Genomic DNA, 14,849 nt, shown 5'->3' with positions numbered 1-14,849 from the left:
TAGATAAGAACACAACTAAAGACAGAACAAGTTAAATTATGATACAAAAAAGCTGGGACAGCTGGGACTAGGATATTGAGATACAGAGAGAATGCCATTGTCTTCAACTTCCAGGTCTCAAAAATAACTGAGAATAAAAACTCCATTAGTCAAAAATATCATTGTAAATTTCTTGAAGTACTCACCTCTGCTTATTCCTGCCTTTCATAGTTTAAAACACTCTGTATATGAAAATCTGTCATCCCATATTTCATTTTATGGTACAACATAATGAATCAAAATGAAATATTTCAGAGCAAAAAAGGAAGAAATCATAGAAATTAAAAAGCTAAGTAGTTAAGTCAGTTAACATTCCAAATATTTGTTTTGAAAAATTCTTTGAAAGCAGCCAGCTCCTGATAGTTGGGTTTTTTAAAATACAACAGGATTTTTCCAATAAAAAAAGTACTCTGTTTATTATTTTTTGACTGCTTGACTTCAAGTAAAGCTTATTTTAAGCAGATTATATTGCAATTAGATCTAACACCTTTTGGAAGGCATGGATAATGACCTACACCACTGAAATCTGAGGGAGAGAGATTTGCCTTAGACCACTGAATTAATATGCTTCAATAAGTCCATTCCATTGTGAAGAAGTAGCTGCAATCAGACCCTGCATGACCCTTAGTAAATAGAATTCAAGTAAAATATTTGCCATTGCAGTGAAGGTTTCTGAGCAGCATTTTTCACTGTCATGATGAAAATCCAGTGTCAAGCCACACATTCCAGGATGGGGGCAGGTATGGGACTCTCATTTGTCTGAGATCAGCACACCAGGTTGTCTGAGATCAAATATTATACAACCAAAAATCTGTAGGCAAGCTGGCCAACAGAACAGCCCCACTTTCCATTGGCTGTACATTTCTGGTTGGGGTCTTCCTGGAACTGATCAAGCATGGGGCAGACTGTTTTTTTGTTTCCCTACAACGTATTTCACCCCAAACACGCCATGTACAGTATAAGATGACAACCTCCTTGAAGATATTGTTTTGCACAGAAGAATTTGTGACTCATCAAGAAGAAAGGTGAGTTCTGCTGAATATATAATGCCAATTTTGACAGAAAATCTATGTTTCCTCTAAGAGGCAGAGTATCAAATTATCCAAGACAGCACAGTTCCAGAAAACTGCAGCTCAGCAGTTAACTTATGCAAGTGATGAACTTGGCTTAAATGACCTGAAAATTCCACCTCCTGAGAAACCTCACATCTGTAATAAAAGCAGAGTGATTATGTACATCACTGGTGCAGGGCTGTGCTGGGGCACATCCACCTGGATCAGGTGTTGGACCTGCTCTGGATGTGCAGTCAAATGGGGTGGCACATCAAAAGGAGCTATTGCCAGTGCCCATGCACCTCCTGACCTCTATTGTTAATTGCCAGCAATCAGTAAGGATGGTGATGCTGTGGCTTTGCCTCTACCTTCACAATACAGCTGAAAAACCTCAAATGATGGGGAATTCTCACAGATCCTTGTCTGTGTAACCACTGCAAAGGAAGGATGCTGGCAGCTCAGTGCTGGTATCCAGCTGGTACATTACCTCAGACCCCACAGATGGCTTCAGGAATTCTGCAGCTACACAAGTGACAGCCTTTCCCTTCCAGCCTGCAGTCTCTGAACACACTAACTTACCTTTCTTAAGTATTAATGAAGTGCTCTGCTCCCCTAATGAAAGCAAGTTTTCTCTACTAGAGTGAGCTGGGGCCTTGGCAAGCCAATTAGTGCAAGATTTTGCAACTGCTACCAATGTTATTTAGCACTGTTCTAGAGAGTGCTCACTGACTGAGAGCTTTCTGGTGAGCTGGCAGAAACCAAATTGCCAAAAATAATTTTCCCCCAAGGGCACAATCCACTTTGATACATTTTCTATTTTGAAAAGTATTTCAGAACAGATTCTTAATGTGTTGGGTTGTTATTAAAGAACCAGCCTCAAATTTCAGCTTGACACTCCTTGTTTAGAAATCAATTGCCTTTAAAAGCACAAAAGTGTACTATTTAAGTGAATAACAATGTAACACGAGTATTTTCATACAGTATATATTAACTTCAAGGTATTTTAAAACTCTGAAACAGCAAGATACAAGGGACATTTATAAAAACTGCAGGATTTTTAGGAATCCAGAAAGAGAAAAATTAAAAAAAGAAATAAAATACTAAGTTTTAGGAAAGCCCACAGAAGATGTGATTGATTTAATGCAGCAGAAGTTGTCCCTGCTTTCAGCCACTAGCATGAATAAACAAGCACAGACCAGGGAAGCAAACCAAGGGGACTATGTGCATCCTTAGGGAGCAGTCCCATCACAGTGTGTCCCCTCCTCCAAACCCTGCTGGATGCCCTGAGCTGCAGTGCCAGTGAAGTCAGAGGCTGGTGTGCAGCTTCCCTGTGCACTTCATCCCCAGCTCTCCTCTGGAATGACTCTGGCTGCTGTGGCTGCAGTTGACCTGGGCTGTCACTCAGCCTGTGGCCATGGGACCCCTGAGGAAGGCTTTTCACACAGTGGTTCTCCCCTGCTACAACAATTCCCAAGTTCTAATTTTCCTCATGCCACAGCTGCTCCAGAGCAGTGAGTTATGATGTTTGGAGGGTAAGGAAAGAAATGATCAGCCAATCCAGCAGGCTCCAGTCTCCCACCTGGGATGTAGGAGCACTTCAGTCCATTCAGGAGACTGGAAAAGTTGCTCAGTTCATGCCCAAGAAAACTTGAATGTGGCACTGATCAGTAATTTACAGTCACCCAGGGCCAGCCCTACCCTGTTGGCACTGTGAAGGTGTTTCTGCTTCTTGAACACCTCTCCAAGTGTTTGTGACCCACATGATGATATATCTATGACTGGAGGGCAATTAAGATACCAGCACCATGAAAGCTTAAGCATTAAATGCATAGTATGCTCTTACTTTTTATTACTTCTTGTGTTTTGTGCAGCTCAGCTGCACAAAGGGTAAAACCCTAACAAGATTTGGTTTATGTTTTCCAGCTAACAAACACCTACCTAAACTTCATGTACATAGCCTAGAACAAAGCAGTCACTACATTGCATTTATTTCTGGAAGATTTTCCTAGGTGCCACAGAATTCCCTCTCCTTCCTCTGAGTTTTTCACTGTGTAGCTCTTTGAATAATCTTTTATGCACTGAGAGTACTGAAACATTAGGTTCTGACAGAAAAGAAGTTTCATGGAAAAAAAAAAATTTAGAACCACCTCTTTTTAATAAGCCATTTCTATGGCTGTTTCTTAGCTTTCCACAGAGAAAGAACTGAGTTCTTGAGTGAGGTGAGAAGCAACCAGAAGTGTCAGCAAAAAAATCCCACACTTTCTCCTAGGTGCCAATTCAGTCTAATTCTGTGCTAGAAAAATCAGACATTTATCAGTATTATCAGTTAGCAAAAGAAACCAAGTAGATTATCAGTTAATGCCATGGGATTGCTGACGTCACCTCCCTATGCCAACATGGGAAAGGTCTCCCAATTCCAAAACACTTACATACCTAAGCACATGGAAATATTTAGGAATAATGAAACCTTAGAGATTTCCTGGCTTTAGAATATCATCTACAAGTGAGGTATTGTATTCTTTTCAATAAAAAGAAGCAGACTCAATCCCAGCTATGTCCTATTCACCAATCAGGTGATAGATTCATCCTTTTCACTCATTCTCTCCTGCAGACTTCTTTATATCCTGTTCAGTCTTACATGCATTTAAATAAAAGTCTACTCCTTCTGAATGCTATTGGTGGGCTTTTTTGTTTAAAAAGCAAAAAATGCCCAAAGCACCCCCTTTGAGTGTACTGCATGCCTATGTATAAAAGAAAGAGGCAGTATGACAAACTGAAATAAAAGAACATGATTACAAACCATGTGCCAGCTAATACTGAGCAGTCCATCTTTTGCTCTATTTTTCATTAACAATTTGTACTCTGCCATTTTAGACAATAAAGGAGTTGGAGAAGAATAAAAACAAACACCTAAAAACAAAAACAAAACATCCTAGAAAACCTCACTTGAATTTGGTGCCTAATATAAAACTCCATAATCTGGAACTACTTGGCCAGATCATCCTGCCTGAATGTCCTGCCCTGAGTGGAAACCTGGAAAAGGGACTTGCTGTTGATCCACACATCAAAGAACAGAGCAGAGTGAAGCTGCTGTGAGGCACAGTGGAAGTTTTTCTGAAGATCAGAGGGCAGCTGGGATGGAAGCACTGAGAGGAGTCTGCAGTCACACAGCCTGCCTGCCTGCCAGGCAAGAGCCTGTCAATAAACCAATACCCTGCCTGAAAAAACAGAAAAAACCCCAATTCCCTCCCTGCTCTGCATCCCCAGGCCTGGTTTGCAGGTACTTTGTATTCCCTGAATTGCCTCTCTGCTTGAGCTGCTGAGGCACAGTTAACAAAACTCAAACATGAGTTCATGCAGCTCTGTCTCTGGGAAGGGAAGGAGGGAGGAAGCAGAATGCAGAACACACAGATAATGCTGTTGCCTTACCATGGGCCTTTCTCAAAGCTATTGATTTCCTGTCACAGCTTTTTACTGAAATCACAGCATGGCCTTCTGGCTGGCTGAGATGCATTTTTGTGTACACATGCTCCCTGGTGTCTCTATATTATCACATTATCCTCACATGCCAATTCTCAGCATCCCTGTCATCACTGGAAGCTGACACACAGGTTTCCTTTATGAAAACATAAAGCTGCAATAAATTCCAGTCTAGCTTAAACTAAACCCATTGCTGCTGATTCTTATTCATAGTACCTTACTCCCAACATCAAAATTCTCCCTCTCCTTGTTTGTCTGTCTTTGAAGGAAAATGCTGTTTACTGAGAAGCTGTGCTAAAGCTCTAATTAACACATGTTGCAGTGAGCAAAAAGCACACCAGCAAACAGGCCTGTTTTAAGCCTATTTTAAAATCATATTGCATTCAAGACATTCTCCCTCTGTGGTGTAGGCCCACACAGTCACTGAGGGCTCACTGCCTTCTTCAACTGCTGGCTGTTTCCCAATTTTCCCTCCGTTCTGTCTTATTCTCTGCCCATGGAGACAACAAAAGCTACTTCCACAATCAAGAGAGGCTCCTTGCTGAGTCAAAAGAATGAGCCCTAGCTAGAGGAAAATACTCTCAGACACAGGTGTGCAAGCGAGATCATAATTACAGTCAGAATAGATGGCCTGCAAATTGCCTGGCATTTGTAATTAGCAGAGCTCCCTAATGAAGACCACTCTGTGTGCCATTACCACCTAATAATGCTTCATAGCTGCATGAACAAAGCTTTATTTCACTGAGAAAATGAGGATCAAATATTCACAGAAGTAATCTACCCTAGAGTGCAAGATCCTTGAGTCAGGAATGAAATTATGGGTTATTTAAATATCAATCAAAATGAATTTGTTCTTAAATACTAGTTTACTACTGAGATATAGGCCAAGCTAATGGGACCTGCATCATGGAGATCTTTTCTGGAACTTTGATGCATCTGCAGGTTCTGAGGGAACTGGCAGAGGACATGGCTAAGCTACAATCCACATTTGAGAAGTCATGGCAGTTCAGTGAAGTTCCCACTGACTGGAAATACAACCCCCAATTTTTTTAAAAGGCGAGAAAGGAAAGCCTGGAGAACTACGGGCTGGTCAGGCTCACCTTGGTGCCCAAAAAGCTCCTGCTAAGGCATATAGGATGACAGCCACCATGGCTTCACTGAGGGCAAACTATGAGTTATTGTGTTAGTGGATAAGGGAAAAGCAACTGATGGCATCTACTTGAGCTTGTGCAAAACATTTGACACTGTCTGGTTTGATGTCTTTGTGTCTAAACCAGAGATACATTGCGGAGGAAAAATGAATAAACCAGAAGATTTGGTGAGCAGAGAATAGTTTCACTCAAAGTGACCTCGCAGTTGAGAATGGTAAGAATATCAGTGTGGGAAAAAACAGTATTTGTTAGAGTGAACTAAGCCTGAGAGATCCTGTGTCCCCATGTGCCTCTGCCTCCTGGAGTTGCTGGTGAGGCAATGAAATAAATCTCTTATTTGTATTGGTAATCTTTGGTGCTTGCCAGAGAATCACCATTAATGCTGGTATTTAATATATCCAGGGTTGATAGAATTGAGGAAATTACAGTGAAAGGATGTTAGTTATTTGCTCGTTTCCAATTCAAATGTTATTTGAATGAGGTCAGGGCCTAATTGTACAAGGACACCAGGACCTACAGAATAATAATAAAAACATATCCCTATTTCTTAAGAAAGAATGATAGTAACAATTAGCATTTGCATCACACTTAATGTCAAAGTACCCTGGGCACTTTCCAAAGCACATCTCTGCCCCATGGTGGTTATTCAACAATCCTGGGGGTCAGCAGCACCCCTGCATCCTGCACCTGCCCATTCTGGGGGTCAGCAGCACCCCTGCATCCTGCACCTGCCCATTCTGGGGGTCAGCAGCCCCCCTGCATCCTGCACCTGCCCATTCTGGGGGTCAGCAGCACCCCTGCATCCTGCCCATTCTGGGGGTCAGCAGCCCCCCTGCATCCTGCACCTGCCCATTCTGGGGGTCAGCAGCACCCCTGCACTCTGCACCTGCCCTTCCTCCTCCTCCACAGCAGCACTGGCAGAGCTGGGCTGATCACATGGAGTGCTCAGGGTGCAGCATTAATGGGGCAAGCAGATCCAGGAGCAGGCTCTGAAAGCTCCTGGAGCTACCTGGCTTTCTCCAGCCCTCCTGCAGGACTGACTGCCTGCTTCCTGTCCCTTTGGCAGTACCCAAATTCCCCACTGGAGCAACTCCAGTCAGCCAGGGCTGCACAATGCCCTGGACATAATCAGCTTTGCACAGCTCATTGTGAGAGAAGACAAAATATGACACAGATGGAGGAGAGAAAACCTGGCTTATCCATACTGATTTTGGTGGTTTTCTGACAATTCATGCCAATCTAAATCTTACCCAAAACAGTTTTAAATACTAGTACAAAGTTAAAAGGAAAATGCAGTGTCTGGCCATACCAAGGGATTAGTTTTGTCAGGACAAAACCGCCTGTAGATGACTTAACTTGGCAAAAAACCACTGTAAATAAAGGCAACACTGAATCTGCCAATTCCCAGCTTTTCGAGCTCCCCCACAACCAGCAAACCACAGAAGTAATTACAGACAGTTAAAATGCAAAGAGCAGGAGGCCATTTCCTAAAAGGCACAATTACTGTGCCCCTAGAGGCTGGGTTCAAGTCTACACCCTGAATTAATTTCCATTCATTTCCATCTGAAATTCGTTTGGCTTTCCCAAGATGTAAGTTTGAGATGTTTCCAATTTATCTGAGACTTCATCATGAAGGAACTTGCAGTACACACTTCAGTGACATGTTTAAGTCCCTCATTCCCATGACATTTGGCAATAGTCAGCTTTCTATGAGGCAGGCTTCTAAACAGCCCAAAATAAAGATCTTGTTTCCAGCATCTTAATTTAGAGTATTCAGTATCACTGAGAATTGCTTTGTCTAAAAAATGAACTATTTATTTGCAGGAGCAAATGTTGAAATCTGACATATCTGTTGGCTGTAGGGCCTAAAGATGCTCCTATGAACATCTAATCTTGTTTGCTCTATAAAAATGATATGAATTTCACAAGTGCATGCATTCCTCTAAACATTTGTTTTTCTGAATGTAAACACACATACACATTCATCACAGAATCAATTTTGAGTCTAACTACACAAATGTTGTAAGACCAAGAGGAAAAAAAATGAAATGTTACAGCCCTTTCACATTGCCCATGTAGTGGAAGAAGTGTTGAGCTCATGGGAATGCTCTTGTTCTCAGAAGAGAACAAGAGTTGATAATAATCCAGAAATTATCAAAAAAATTCAACATACTGACAGCTGCTCACTGATAGGTGTTCACATCATTTAACTTTAGACATTCTCAGTTTGATACCTCCATGTACATTAACTGGAAAGAGAGGCAGGTTCCTAAAATGGATTCTCTGTATCACCCTCCAGAAGTCTCATTTTCCTTCAGGGTACCCAGGTTCTTAAGAACTATTCCAAGAACACCCTTTATTGTTTCATTTTCTGGTTCTTGGGCAGAATATGTATTGCTCTTCCACAGCAGGTAATTTATTCAGAGGCATTTTCCAAGTCAGAGGAGCTCCTGCCAGCCCCAGCTGAGCTTCTTGGTAAATTTGCCCTGTGCAGAACAGCAAACACAGAGAGGACAAAGCAGAGGAGGGTTCAGCTGCACAAGTAAAGCACTCTCTGGGGCTGCACAAACTCCTCAGCCTCCCTAGAACAAAAGGAGTTTAAATTTGGGGGGAGGGAGTCTTTTATAAATCTGGAAACAGATGGTTCCTGTGTGTACTGTTCTTTCCTCTACATTTTTCCCAAGGCCACAGAGGACCCGAGACTGATGCTGATTTGGAGAAGTCCAGATCATTTCTGCCAATTTCTTGTTAACAGGAGTAGTGCTGAGCAGGGAGCAGCCACAGCCACTCTGTCTCCACTTGCACACAGGACACACCAACTGCAGATCCTTATGGACTGTCTGCAGGAATAACCAGGCTGTTCTCAGAAACCCCTGGGAATCCCACTGCAAACACTACAAATACCCAACCTCTTTGGGGTCAGGCAACACCACAGATCACAACCAAGGTCAGCAATGCTTTGATATTTCCCCGTTTCCTACACAAAGTAACCAAAGTTCCTGTAAGACCTGTTCTTTCCACATTCTCAAGACACAAACAGAAATTAAAAATTTCCCATTGCTATTAAGTCCTCCTGGTTAAATCCTGCTAGAGTATATCTGTATTCTTCACTAAAAGACCCCACTGAAGCAGAGTGATTTTTGTCAAACCAGCACAACACTTTCTTTCTTCCCTTTATGCTTCCTTACCACAGACATACCAAGCACCTGTTTGAGAAACTTGTGCTTTGCAGAACAGTCACAAACAGCATTACTGAAAAAGGCAGTTTTCATTATTCACAAAACCCTGTGTAATATACCAGGCCAGTATTTCACAGTGTTGTTTTCCACCAGGAATATACAAGTTAATGTGACCTTTTGCAACATCTGCCCTTAAGATGCCTCCAAGCTATGAGTATTACAAAACTTGAAATCTGCTGAGGCAGATGAATTATTTCTTATTAGAATGACCTGGAAAATACAGGGTGTTCCCATGTATTCCCTCAAAATTCTCATTCATTGGGTTTCAGGGTTTTTTCCCTGCTCTGTTGATTTGCAGACCCTTAAGCATTTCCCTTTTGATCCCCCAATACCAGCATAATAATATTATTGCCTTTCTTAATTACCTTTCTCAGATCTCTTAGCAGCAGCTAATAGACCAACAGGGATCCATAGAGAATAATCTGAAAATGATGAGTTAATAACTTCATAAGGACAGGCCCTTAAGTGATTGTCCTTCAAAGAAGGACACACTTTAATAACAGTGCATATATTAAATAGGAGTTTCCTGTTCTTCTATCCTGTATAACAGAAATAACAACTGCATGCTTTGCCATGCTTTGACACTACATTTGTTTGAGCTGTCCCAAAACCTGCTCAGAGTGTGCTGGGGCAGTCAGGGTCAGCAGAAGGGTGAATCCCAGGCTCAGGAATTGCTGCCAGCCACACTATGCAAAGCAGACCTGATGGTAATGCTTATTTTTATGTGGCTCCCTCCGTGAGGAGGGTTACAAAATGCTCCATGCAGAGCCAATCATTCACACTTCAAGCAGCCAGGGATGGCACTGAGGGAAACCTCATTTCAAAAGTAAAGTAATATAGATTTTAGTACTGGAAGTTTTAATGGTAACACACACTAGAGAGAAATAGCACTTAGAAATACGCACTAATGATACTGTCTTTTCAATAGAGACATCAGAGCAATGATTTCTATGGCACTTTGGATCCTGGACTCTGAAGGTGAAATTTTCTGTTCAGGAGCTGATGCACAAGTTTTTATGAGGCTCCCATTCACCTTAGCTTGAAACTTCGAGGAACACAAAGTCTATTAGAAAACAACTAACTTTAAAACCAACAATTTCACTCAGGAGTTTTTTATCTGAACTCTCCTTAGGTGACTCACAGCTATTCTCAAGCCCCAAAGATGACTCACCTGGAATATCATGTGAAGGATGCTGCAGACTTACAACTCTGGCTTGTAAAATCAAGTCAAGGCAATAAATTTGGGCAACAGGTAAAATCCAGGGTAGCTTTTTCTGCAGCACTGGGACACTGACCAGTAAGAAAGGAAAAGGGGTGGGGAGAATTCAAGATCACTTATTAAGAGAAACAGATTCTCAGGTGTTAATCCTCAGCACCAGGTGCTCAATTCACAAGGCACTTTTCCCACCTCAGCAATCAGGGAAAATAGTATCAGTTGTTTTTATTCTTAGTTCTGTTTATGAAAGATGCTTTTAAAAGCCTGGTCATTGTTGACCAAACAAATACACAGTGTAATTTTGGCTATAAGCTGCAGGTGAAATACGTGTTTGAATTATACACATAAAAAATTCAAATGACATCCATGGCCAAAGGGGTTCAAGAAGGTATTTTACGATTTTTGTGAACAATTTGCAAAGTGAAAACATCCAAACCTGTTTCAAAAGTACTTTGCCCCAGGCACCAGCTCTATCTCTCCCTTAGTTTTCATAGACAGAGCTGGAGAGCAGATGGCCACTGCAAGCAGGCAGTTTTCAACATGGGTGTTTCAGTCTCTCATATCTGAGCAGGCTGTGCCCTGTTAAAAGAAACCTCTTGAAGCCCAAAGATCAGGGTTGCTTAATCATTCACATAAAAATATGAAGAAGAAATGCAAACACTGCAGGAGTTCATTAAATGATGCTGTTAATTGGCAAGTTATCTGTCAACCTGACACCAGGCTGCCAGTGGCTTCTCTGGCTACTCAGATATTCAACAAAGACCTGCTTTCAGAGTCCTTCTGTGAAAACCTGAGCAACATTTGCTCTAGCATGCATCTCATGTTAGCTAAAATTAATGTTTTTGTCTTTTAACTTTTTCAATTGTCTAAATTCTGACTTCCCAAGCATCACTTCTTTTTGCAAGTTTAACTTGGTGTGATGTAGATGGAAATAGCACAGGATGTTTCCAGCTGCCTGGCTCTGAAAGAACAGAAAAGATGTAATCTTGGAGGTGGGAAAGGAGAGAAAAAGAACTGCTTTGTTGTAACACACTACTCCTTGTTCAAAAGGCTGTGTGACACCTCCAAGTTTTGACAACACAGCTGCATTTATATCTACTTGTGATGAGAGCTCCCATCAGCTCAAAGCTGGCATTGTGCCTGACTGGCAATCCATTACTTACTGTAATGTAGGAGTGCTTTTTAAATTATAGCAGCTCCTCTTTACTGTTCTCTTTCCCCTCTACCCTGAGCATGCCAAGGAGCTGCTGTGCATAACTGGAGATGCCACCACTGAGCTCTGGGGCTGTGTTCCCAGCTGGAGCAAAGAAACAGCCTGTTTATTCCAAACAGGGGCCTGGGAGAGATGCTCCAAATCACACTCTGAGGCTGCCTCCCTCCCCATCCACTACAGACACAGCCAAGATATGTAAAATGAGTAATGAAGGGGAAAAACATAAAGCAGGGCTCTGTTCAAGAATTAATGTGCTCATTTTAACTCAACAAGCTCAATCTTCCCTGGTTACAGCCTAAATTATCTCCTTTAACACTGGAGCAATAGAGGAAGAACATTTCCACTGCTTCCCCATGGTAAGCAGACAGGTACATGCTGCTTGTTGGAAGAAAAAAAAAATGAGCCTCCTAATAGGATAATATAGTTTGGATTATATTAGTTACAGAAAAATTGAGATGAGAAAGCTGCAAGGGCATAATCATGATGAAACATGGGACTGATTACTGCAAAGTGCTGAGCTCCAGACAAAGTCATTGGGTGTTATATGTGCACTACAATATGATCACTTCTGTTTTTCCACAAATTATGAGCAAAAGGTAGATTTTCATACAGCTACACATCCAAGTTTCCTTCACCAAGTATTTTTCTATATAAATTTTTAAAATGTGCAGCTTATAATAGTGCCCATTTAAACCTCTGTGAGTGCACAGAACAACAGCACGATTATTTATAATCCCTATATAGAATGCAGAAACTGTATAGCTCTCAATGAACATGCACTGCTGGGCATTCATACAGAGGAACAATATCAGAGACATTTCTTGAATGAAGATCAATCCTCTAGACCAATGTAATGGAAAGAAAAATAGGGCTAATAAAAAGATCAATCAAGAAAAATTCTTTGACTCTCAGATATTACACCAAACAGAGATCAGAGGGAAAGGGTTTTCAGGTCACTGGGATTTTCCAGTGTGTCTGAGGGACCTGAGCATTGCACAGTTCCACATACCTGTTCTAAATGTGGTTAGAGAAAACATCACACAGCACCAGCTGCACCCACCAGTGGGCTGGGCAGCCTGAACTGTTATCCTATAGTGAAAACAAAGGTACTGCAGTAAAGGAACAAGAGAAAAACTTGGCAATCAAGAGCATTCTTGAAAAACTTTTGCACCTGTGCCAAGGGAACATCTCTGCTGGTATCATCCCAGACAGGAGCTCAGAGCAAACAGGAGGAAGGGAAAAGGCAGAGGCTCTAGCAGAAAATCCGTCAATGATACTTTAAGTGACTTGAACTGCAAGCCAAGAAATGAATAAATTATGGCATCAAAGTCTGCAGTCATATAAGTGACAGGGTGCTAATTTAATATTTATTTTTATGTTGGGCAAACTCATTACCTACAGAAATGCTTATGTGCTCACTAAAAAAATTTCACTTTCTTCTTCTTAACTCACTGTTATTGGCATTCCTATTGACAGGGAGAAGTACAGAACCACCCCAAACTGCCCAAATCACAACATAGCACTTCAATGTGTCCATCAGCTAATGCTAATCTATAATTGAACACCGTGTAGGTACTCAGGAAATCCATTAATCTATATAGATTGTTCCTTCAGGATGAGTGCTTCAGGTTACTTTACATAAGGAAAGGCATCCAAGGTCTAGGACACAGTTAAAAAACCCACAGATCTACAAAAATACTTACTAGGCATTTCAGGAGACATCTGAAAACTAGAATGCTCAATAACTTCAAAAAGAATACACTCACTGAAGATGTACACCACAGAAAATGCCTGCAAAGACATAAAACTACTTAATTGACTTGGAAAATTGGTCAAAACTTGTCCAAAATTGTGATCCCAAGGTTTAACCCTAGTCATTTCTTTCCTTTACACAGATGGCCCTTCTGTTTGCTGAGAAACAAATTTGGCAAAGAAGGCAAATACATTAATACTTCAATAGTTTTTAATGCTATTTGCTAATTGTCTCTATTACGAAATCAAAGGTGTGGGGTAATAAAATTGAGACAAACCCCATAAAAATCACAACTGAGATTTTTAAAAAAGGAAGTCTTAGATCTCTCTCTAGACAGGCATTACTTTCTCTAGTAAAAATGCTTTGCTGTAAAGACCTGCAGCTCCCATCCACTTTTGAAACAAAACTGTAAGCACACCCTGATAATAAGCAAAATATCAGAATGGGTTCAGTGCTATGTTCAAATGACAAGCACAGGGGAATAGGAGACCACTGACACCATTCAGGACACACAGAAATGCTCTGCAACATAATAGAAGTCCTTGTATTTACTGCAAAACATTTCTTTGCAATAATATGCTGTAAGCCAATTGTTCCCTTTCTCAAAGGCTCCTAATCCCACAAGTATAGGTTTCCTCCAATGGCCCCACTTGTTCATATGGATTTTCATACCTACAGTTCTCTCTCTATTCTGTGAGAAGTTGGAGATGAAAACTTTTTAAATCTTTTCAGTCTCAGAAGAGACTGACTGATGAGAGCATAAGGCTGGCAACACAGAGAATGAAAAAAAGCCTTGTTTGAGAGTCATGTCCATATGTGACAGCAGCTCAGCAGGAATTTTATTAATGACACCTTTCAGGTTGCTGCTGTGCAGCTGAGCACTGAGTGCTGCAGTGTGTCCACACAAATGGTAGCTGAGAAGAGCCTTGCCTGCTCCATCAGCCAGAGCTAGCTCAGGATTGAGTTGTTTGCTCTGATGGATAGTTCAGGCTCATTAAGATAAGCACATCAGGTAGCCAGCTGCACCTGGAGGTCATCTGAGCAACTATCCCAGGTAAAACATCTCCTGTTACTAAAAAAACCAGGAGCAATTGAGCTTCTGCTGCTCCTCCTGGATAGACTTCAGGAAAACTTAATGAGAGCAGTTTCCCACTGCTAGAGGTGACACCAAATCACTACCTGGCTTGTGGATCTGCTGAAAACTTGGATATGAGGACAGAGCTTATTTTCCTTACTAGAAGAAATAAGGCAAGTTGGAAAGGTGTATGCATTAACAGGGAGTCATGTTCGGGATGGATGCTTGGAGGACAGGCTCCATCAGAGCACTCACAATTGGCATTCTGAGCTAAAGGAAACCCAAATTATTAGACGGCTCTGAAAACAAAAATTGCTGTGCTTTACCATCAAAAAATTAAAATACCACTCTGTTTGCAGGACAAAGCTGAAGTGTAGCAGCAAATCTTTTACCTTCCTTACAATTCCTTTTCAGCATTTTTAAAAATTTGCTGCTTATCCTCAGCTTTATCCAAAGGAGACATGACATTTCATGAAACTTATTAATATTTTGATATGTCTAACTAGCAGAACTATTCCTAGCTAACTATACCTTTCATAATAGGGATACTAGTGTGCATCTTCTCCCTGTTCCTCTTCTGCTCTGCAGTGTTTTCAGTAACAGGCTATATCTGAATTTGATTTCCTGCTTC

At 41.3% G+C, this 14,849-nt stretch overlaps 1 long non-coding RNA gene across 2 annotated transcripts in view; it reads right to left on the bottom strand.

Moving 5' to 3' along the window:
• The window catches only part of LOC306805497, a 216,214-nt gene extending 205,956 nt beyond the window's left edge, over positions 1 to 10,258 (bottom strand). For both annotated transcript variants that reach the window (XR_013775227.1, XR_013775228.1), the window contains exon 1: positions 10,133 to 10,258. This is a non-coding gene — a long non-coding RNA (uncharacterized lncRNA). The remainder of the gene's footprint in view (positions 1 to 10,132) is intronic.
• Between the last annotated feature and the right edge of the window lie 4,591 nt (positions 10,259 to 14,849).

This window comes from Erithacus rubecula (genome assembly GCF_903797595.1).
Source record: "Erithacus rubecula genome assembly, chromosome: 9".
Lineage (NCBI taxonomy): Eukaryota > Metazoa > Chordata > Aves > Passeriformes > Muscicapidae > Erithacus > Erithacus rubecula.
Note: the sequence above shows the minus strand (reverse complement) of the source record. Positions and strands in the feature narration are given on the sequence as shown.